Raw genomic sequence first — 8,527 nt, 5'->3', positions numbered from 1 at the left:
GAAAGGAGACATAGACAGAGACTCACATTGGCGCACTGGACAGAAATGTCAAGGTCCAAATCAGGAGCAGAAGGAGAGAGAGCACGAGCAAGGAACTCAGGACCGCGAGGGGTGCACCCACACACTGAGACAATGGGGATGTTCTACGGGGAACTCACCAAGGCCAGCTGGCCTGGGTCTGGAAAAGCCTGGGATAAAACTGGACTCTCTGAACATAGAGGACAATGAGGACTACTGAGAACTCAAGAACAATGGCAATGGGTTTCTGATCCTACTGCACGCACTGCTTTGTGGGAGCCTAGGCAGTTTGGATGCTCAACTTGCTAGACCTGGATGGAGGTGGGGATTCCTTGGACTTCCCACAGGACAGGGAACCCTGATTGCTTTTCGGGCTGAGGGGGGGGGGACTTAATTGGGAGGGCGGTGGCGGGGAAGAGACAGAAATCTTTAATAAATAAATAAATTAAAAAAAATGAAAAAAAAAGAATGAGTACCTGAGTTTATGTTTTTAAAAGTACAGAAAACTGCATGGCATGTTAGCACATTGTGACACACTCTGGCCATCCAGTATAGTCTACTTAAAAATATTTTGACACATGAGAGTCCCTGGGTCAAAAACAAGGTAGATGATGCCAGCAAGGAAGACTTTTTGTCTCCATTTGCCAGTGTGCACACATGCTAATTCATTCATGTCTACATGTATCAGTACTAACGAGTGTAACAGACACACACACACGCACACACAGAGAGAGAAAGACGGGGGCGGGGAGAGGGTAATGAAGGTATTATGTAACAAAGTTTGAGGTGAAAATGAAAATGTATTAACCATAATAATAAGAATCACAGATGATTGTTCCAAAAATTTTACAGCCTCCCAGTATTTTTATCAGTGCATACTACATAAATGTCATTAAACAAACCTTTTTTTCTTCTTCTAGAGATTGCAATTTTCTACTTGGGTATTGGAAAATAGAGACAACATCTACTCTACTACCTAAGAGATTCTACATATTCTCTCTAAATTTGTGGATTACCTTTTTACTTCTTATTAAGCTGCTGAGAAGGACAGAAAATAAGTGAGTAAATGGACCAGTTTTGAATTCTCATACTAATTAGAATATGAGAAAAGGAAACGTGTCCATGGAAACAAAGCACAGTACCTGTCAAACTTGGAATTGGAATCCTTTGATAGTTTTCCTTGGTGGATTTTTTTAGAATGCTGATTTGGTGTTTTGTATAGAATTGGCTTGTCAATCCTTTTGGAAATATGTCCAAACTATCTGCATTTATTCATATGTAAATCTCCCTCTTTCTTAGAACTACAGAATCAAAGCAATTTAAGTCCTAACTCATCCTTTCAAGCTAGACACATTATAGCAAGTCTCTGACCTCAGCGAGTTCTGTATCTCTGTCTCCTAGGAACACATTCCCACAGATACTTGGCAAGGACAGTTATTACCATACTATGAAAAAGAAATGTAGAGAAGAAAGCAGGTAAAAGATGAATGTTGTTTTCATAAGACAATAACTATTAAGGTTTCTCTTATTCTGTATACTATTTTTCAATGTTTACTCAATATATATATATTACTCTCATATGTTCTAATCTGGGAACACATAGAATCATTCAATAATCATCACATTTTAAATCTCATTTGTGACAAGACACTATTTTTACTTGCCAGAGCACTAAAGATTTTTCATTAATTTTCTTCTCCTTTTGATGTGATGCCCAAGGTTTTATTGAGTCCTCTTTGCTATACTACACTGCAGATTAGATGAAGCCATAAATTGTATCTGAATTGTGCATCTCCCCAGGGTCTCTCTCATTGGAGATAGTCAACAAACATTTATTTACCAGACAGCTTTCACTTTATAACACTTTGGAACCTACTTTGGGATTTAACAATGTTGTACTCCCTATGATAGGGTGGTTTCTTCTTACTTCAGGGACAGTTTAACTGAGGGGAGGGAGAGGCTGACCAGACTGCATCATTCATCCTGATCCTTTGTTCTCTTGGTGGATCTTCTTCCCAACTCAGCCTGTACCTTATATCAAAGGAATTGAGGGGTTATAAGTGGATATTTTAAATGGATTTATGTTCTAGAAAATGTCGTGAAACTCTTCTCCAAAGCATTCATGTTGTGGAGACTGAGGTCAAGCAACTTCTAACAAATTGGTTTCCAATGATGTAAGTATACACCATGCCAGAAGCATTACTTTGATTAATTAAGTCTTAATTTTTTTGTTTTTGTTTTTTTTTTACAGCCATGATAGCTAATGCCAAATCTTTTAAGAAAGTCAGATTCAAACTTTCAATTTAAATCTTGGAAAAGCTCCAGAAACATTAAAAGAAAATTGACATGGTTTTAGGAAGAAGAAGATCCATATTTTACCATGAAAATAAACTATTAAAATTTGTTCCTTTTTAATGTCTCTACCACTGAGAAAAACAGTTCCTAGTGTAGGGACTTCCTGTCTGATCACAGACAAAAAATGAGAACAAATGGGGGAGGGGAAATACATAGTTGAAATTTTTTCAGTGGGAAAGGGTATCATCTAAAGAAGTCATCAGGTAAATTTAAATGGTATTTTACACAAGGTATTTTCATTTTTATGAATTCCATTATATACACTTCAAGAAGGTGGATCCCAAGATTTTGATCCTCTAACACCAAACTCATTAAGGAAGTCCACTGGTGACTTTACTTAAAGATAAATAATATTTTCGATTATGGGCAGCAAGATGGTTTGGTAAAGGGCTTGCTGTGCAAAAATGAGGGCCTGAGTTTGGGTACCCAGAACCTACACAAAAACCTGGACAGGGAGGCGCAAGTCTGTAAATTCATTATTAAAGAAGGGGCGATAAGGATGCCAAGTGCTCAGTCAGTGAAGCTGCTTACTTACCTTCCAGCTCACTGAGAGAACTCGTCTCAAAGACTAAAGTGGCCAGCAGTAATGGACATACACAGCACTGATCTCTGGTCTTGACAAGTCATGTATAGGTAAGTATACCTAAACACATATGCACATATATTCAGAGAGAGAGAGAGAGAGAGAGAGACAGAGACAGAGACAGAGACAGACAGACAGAGACAGAGAGAGAGAGAGAGAGAGAGAGAGAAAGAGAGAGAGAGAGAGGAGATAGATTTGTCTTGTTCTTGATCTGCATTACTATTATTATATATTCTTCTCTCATACATTATATCCTGACCACGGTTTTCACTCCATCTTCTCCTCTTAGCCCCTTATCTCACCTTCCTTATATCCCTATCCACTCCTCCTCCATTTCCCTTCAGAAAAGAGAAGGCTACCAGAGGTACCAACCAAACAAAGCTTAACAATTTACAATAAGTCTAGGTACTTCCCCTTATATTACGGCTGGACTAGGCAACCCAATATGAGAAAAAGGATCCCCAAAGCAGGCAAAAGAGTCAGAGATAGCCCCCACTCCAACTATTGGGAATCCCACAAGAAGACCAAAGTACACAATTTTCACATATATGCAGAGGGCCTAGGTCTGTCTCCGGCAGGTTCCTTGGTTGTCAGTTAAGTCGCTATGAGTTCCTATGAGCCCAGGTTTGTTGATTCTGTGCATTTTCTGTGATGTCCTTGACACCCCCCCCAGGCTCCTATAATCTTCCACAGGATTCTCTGAGTTCTGCCTAATGTTTGGCTATGTGTCTTTGTAGCTGTTTCTATCAGTTGCTGGATGAATCCTCTCTGATGACAATTATGCTAAGGAATCTACTGTAAACCTCTTGCTTTTACAAAATTCATACAATTTTTAATAATGTTCTTTAGGTATGATATGCTAGCATGAATTTAATATAAACTAGCAAGAATCAGTCTAATAACTTTTCAAATACTTATCTGGAATGGTAGACAGCAGAAAATAATATCAGCTGTTCTTCATAGTTCCTGAAAAGAGCTGAATTGTGGCAAGGATGACCTTCAGAAGACTGAATTGACAGAAGCAGAAAATGTCCTTAATGTCTGTCAATGTAAATTAACTAAATACACATATGATGTGGGATGGCCTTCTGTATATGTGTTGCTCTATAGGTTGATGAATAAAGCTTTTTGACCAATGGTTTAGCAGAGTAAATTTAAGCAAGAAATCTGAACAGAGATATGGAAAGAGAATAGGCACAGTCAAAGAGATGCCATGTAGCTGCCAAAGGAGAAAGATGCCAGAACATTACCAGCAAGCCACAGCCTCCAATTTTGATTTAAGATGTAAGAGCTAGCTGGAAATATGTGTGGGCTGTTGGCTAAACAGTGTTATAATTAGTATAGTTTTTGTGTGATTATTCAGGACTGGGCAGCTGGGAAATGAAAACACAGTCTTCATTTACATAAAACATGCACACATAAATTTATGATAGGACATATAATGGGTTTTAATATTTTAACATAAAGACAATGTGTTATGTCATCTTGGATGTTACTCTAGATAGAAATGGTTTACCTTCAGCCTTCTGTAAATTTGATACTAATTGTGTGTCTCAATTATTCTAAGTTCAATACAAAAAACCATATGCTTGCTATTTATTATGCAGAAAGATTTTGCTACATACTTTATTAGAGTTTCACTTAATTCTGACCTTTGATATCTATTCACGTAAAATACCCTATGAGCTATGGCTTAATGGCATCATCAATCTCCTTTCATGTACATTGTCTGATATAAGAGGAAGCAGGGTGTATTGGTACACTCTGGAAATCACAGCACTTAGCAAGTAGAGGTGGGAGAATCAACATAAACTTGGGCTACAAAGATAAATATGCAACCTCAAAATCTATAAAGAAGTTCATGTGAGAAAATTTTAAAACATAAACCAACAGTGTCAGCTCAGTATCATCCTGGTAGAAGCAAACATCAAAATTATATGAAGTCAATGTACAAGTAATATAGACCTGATATGACATTATTAGTACTTGTTTAATCTCTATCAAACTAATTTCTGAAAATATCAAACAAATTATGCAGTAAATCCAGAAAGACAGTTATTTTTTATACTCTATTTTCATTAACTGTTCAGACATAATTTTCTTATCTTATTAATTTTATTTTTAAATAACCTATAATAACATATTAAATAATATATATTTATATGCTCTTTAAAATTTCATACATATGTACACTCTATCTTGATTAAATCCACCACTACTTTCCTTGTACAACTAATCATAGCTTCACACAGTTCATTCCTTATAAATTATATGCTTTTCTTTTTTAATAAGCTACTGAATTTAAGTACTTCTTGCTGCCCATATGCATGTCATCGTAGACACTCCCACTGGAATATGGGCATTCTACCAGTTGCCATGGTCTCAAAGAAAATAAACCAACTGGATGGGGCCTTATGAGTTTTTCCTCATCCATGGTGGAATTTTAACCAGCTTAAACTTGTGCCAGTCACCACAGCTTCTATGTCATCATATGCTATAGCCACACCATGTGTAAAGGGCATTGCACAACACTCCTTCCCATCTTTCTGCTCTTGTATTTTTTTGTTTCTGCTTCTACAAGATTCCCTAGACCTGGGTAGGGCAGGGTTGATCTGCCAATATAGATGTCCATCTATGGCTAAACATGCAGAGGCACACTATGACAGGCTTGAGTCTCTGAATTAATCACCACCTACTGATAAAATAAAAGATGCTTCTTTTTCAAGGTTAAGACCAGCACGCATACTTTAGGTTATAAATAATATGTGTTTGTCAACTTTCAGAAATAATCAATTAATTTCTCTTTGAAATGTTTCACACGTAATTTTTGATGAGCACTCGCTATGTGATAATGCTCAAGAAGCATCAAACTTGGGATGGCATTTTCATCTCAGGATTATTTCTTCTATAGCCCTTTATGGAGTATCTACAAAGTAGCTGGTAAGACTTTGTGTAGAGAAATAGTTAATAATATGGCTACTTTCAACAAAAGAGAAATACCATATGTATAGTCATCCCCATTAACTTTCAGAACAAGGTTTAATGCTCCTCAAACAGACATAGAACACATGCCTTGGTGTCTTCCAGTTTTATGCACTATATGTATAATCTAAAATAACATTCTAATAGCGTTAGGAGCTCAGATAGTTGAGGAAGATAAGAACCTTGAATCAGTTTTTGAATAAATGCACCATGTCCTAATTCCTCCTATACTTTAATTTGTTGAATTTGCCCCCAGTATAATATTTTTCTTTCCTTCCAAAGACTGTTTGCCTGGTGCTTAGAATTGGACAAGATTTAATGATCTCGCTGCCTCCTGGTGTGGAATCTGTAAGCAGAGAATATAAATCTGTAAACTGCCTTGCCTAGAATGATTTCACTTTTTCTTAGTATTTCACCCGAAAATCAAAGAAAATGCACCTGAGAACACATTATTGACTCTGGCAACATCACAATTTTTGTGTGTTTATGTTCATATTCAACTATTTTGGACAATACATATCTTTTTCTTTCCTATCAGACAATAACAGTGTGTTCTAGAGAAATAAACTGGAAAGAGAGAGAAGACTTACTATGCAAGATGGGAAGAAAAGAGATGCCAGATAACCTGAGGTTCAATGCCATAGAGTGTGTCTCGCCAGCCCACTCTCTCTTTCAATCTTTGGTGGATTATTTAATGTTACTTATTTTTTTTGTCTAGCTAGCATTCTGAAAACTTCCAAAACTAAACCTTAGATATATCACTCCACTTTATTACCCACATTATATATTGTGTTTGTCTGTGTGGTGGGGGTGTGCTTGTATGTAAGCACACACATGGAGGCCAGAGTTGAATTTTGTGTGTCCTTTATTATCATTCAACCATTTTCCAGCAATCAACCCTCCTATCTCAGGCCCTGTCCCTGGTGCTGGAATAACAGGCATATACAGCTAGCTATGCCCAGTTTAATACATGAGTATCTAGAATTTGAACACAGGTCCTCATGCATATAGAGCAGGTTGCTTGCCCACCTGAGCCTCATGGTAACCGTTACTTCCCAGACAGACACAGTCATTTTATTTCCTATTTTTGCATTTGTCTCATTTATTGTATTTCAGCTTTTGCTTTGATTGATCATTATTTGTCCAGTATCATTTGTCTAGTATTTGTCATAAGTACTTGCTAAGTATTGAGCTTTTAGATGCTAAGACTTGCATTATCAAAGAACAATAATTTTATTCTAACTTTTAATAGTGAAATACAAGTAAGTTCCAGAAGTACACAAATAATAATGTTACTCAATAATTTTAGAAAAAAAGTTTGGGAGCTAAACTCTGTCTCTTTTATTTACTAGCTTTGTATTTAAGAATTCAGCTACTAACTTCACCAGAATATGGTTTTGCCTGACTATAAAAATAGACACTAAATGGTTTAATAACTCCAGGATGTCATTTCCCCAGCCTATAAAAATAGACAGTAAATGATTTAATAACTTCAGAATGCCATTTTCCTTACCTATAAAAATAGATACTAAAGGCGTTAATAACATCAATGCCAGTTGTAAGAATTAAAAGGAACAATGTGGTGACAAGGTCTGGAAATTAATATATTGTCTTTTCCCTTCTTAAAAAAAAACTTCAGCAAGATTTTTAAAGAAGAAAAATATTAAAGTATTATAATGTCTTTTATTTAACACAAACCTTTCTTGAGAAGGGTCTTATACATTCATAAATAATGTATATGATAGTAGCTGGTTTCTTCAGTTTCCTCTTGCTAGTATTCTCATTAAATCGTGTATACAGACATGTATTCAACAAATTGATCTTTTTTATTTCCAAAACATTGTAGAAATGTGCTCTCCAGAAAACTGTATTAAGTCCAAATGTTACCTGAATTTAGCCAATCAAATCATTGAACTATTTCCTATCACTTACAAACTGCTGTTTTAACATCTAAATATGAATTATGACTTGAAAACAAGCACTAAGGTCTCCTCAGCATGACACTATCTTTATTTCTTCCATTTTTTCTGCATGTACATTGAGAGAGTACCTCCCCTCTTCTGCCCCCATTAGTCTGAATGAATTCAAGGAGAGATGCCAGATTCTTAAGACTACTCCCAAGATTTGAAAATGACTCATTAGTAATTCTTAAGTTCATTGTTATCTTAGAAACTAAGGTCAGTATTCCAGCAAAGTAGTCAATTATGCCCTCTCCTGGGTCTGCAATCATTTTGCCACCTTTAGGATAGGAATTTCTCAGCTGTATTTTACATGGTTTACTTTTTGCCAGCTTAATAACTTTATGGTGTATTTCAGATTGACAGTGAACAGGAGAAGCATGGTTAGTCAAGCAAACCTCACTTCCAGCTGCTAGACTCAGCTCCTGTCTCTAACCATGAGGACAAACTTTGTTGGGAGAGAAGACATCATCTTCCAGAATTGCTTCCAGCTGTCATGGGGGTGACATTCTTAATATGGGATCCTGTGAAAGTAAAACGATGGTTAAGTTTCAAGATTGCTGTTTTATATAATTGCAAATGGTGTCTGAGTAGTTGATAGAATTTCTTTGTTTGGTTGGTTTTTTGTTTT

General features: G+C 36.3%; 1 long non-coding RNA gene across 1 annotated transcript; it reads left to right on the top strand.

Annotated features, from left to right (window-relative positions):
• The first annotated feature begins 2,128 nt into the window (after positions 1 to 2,128).
• Positions 2,129 to 8,326, top strand: LOC113458225. Its single transcript, XR_003378635.1, has 3 exons — positions 2,129 to 2,192; positions 2,916 to 3,006; positions 8,255 to 8,326. It is a non-coding gene; the product is annotated as an uncharacterized LOC113458225 (long non-coding RNA).
• The last annotated feature ends 201 nt before the right edge of the window (positions 8,327 to 8,527 follow it).

The sequence above is a fragment of the Microtus ochrogaster genome, unplaced genomic scaffold (assembly GCF_000317375.1).
Source record: "Microtus ochrogaster isolate Prairie Vole_2 unplaced genomic scaffold, MicOch1.0 UNK10, whole genome shotgun sequence".
In the NCBI taxonomy this organism is placed as follows: Eukaryota; Metazoa; Chordata; class Mammalia; order Rodentia; family Cricetidae; genus Microtus; species Microtus ochrogaster.
Note: the sequence above shows the minus strand (reverse complement) of the source record. Positions and strands in the feature narration are given on the sequence as shown.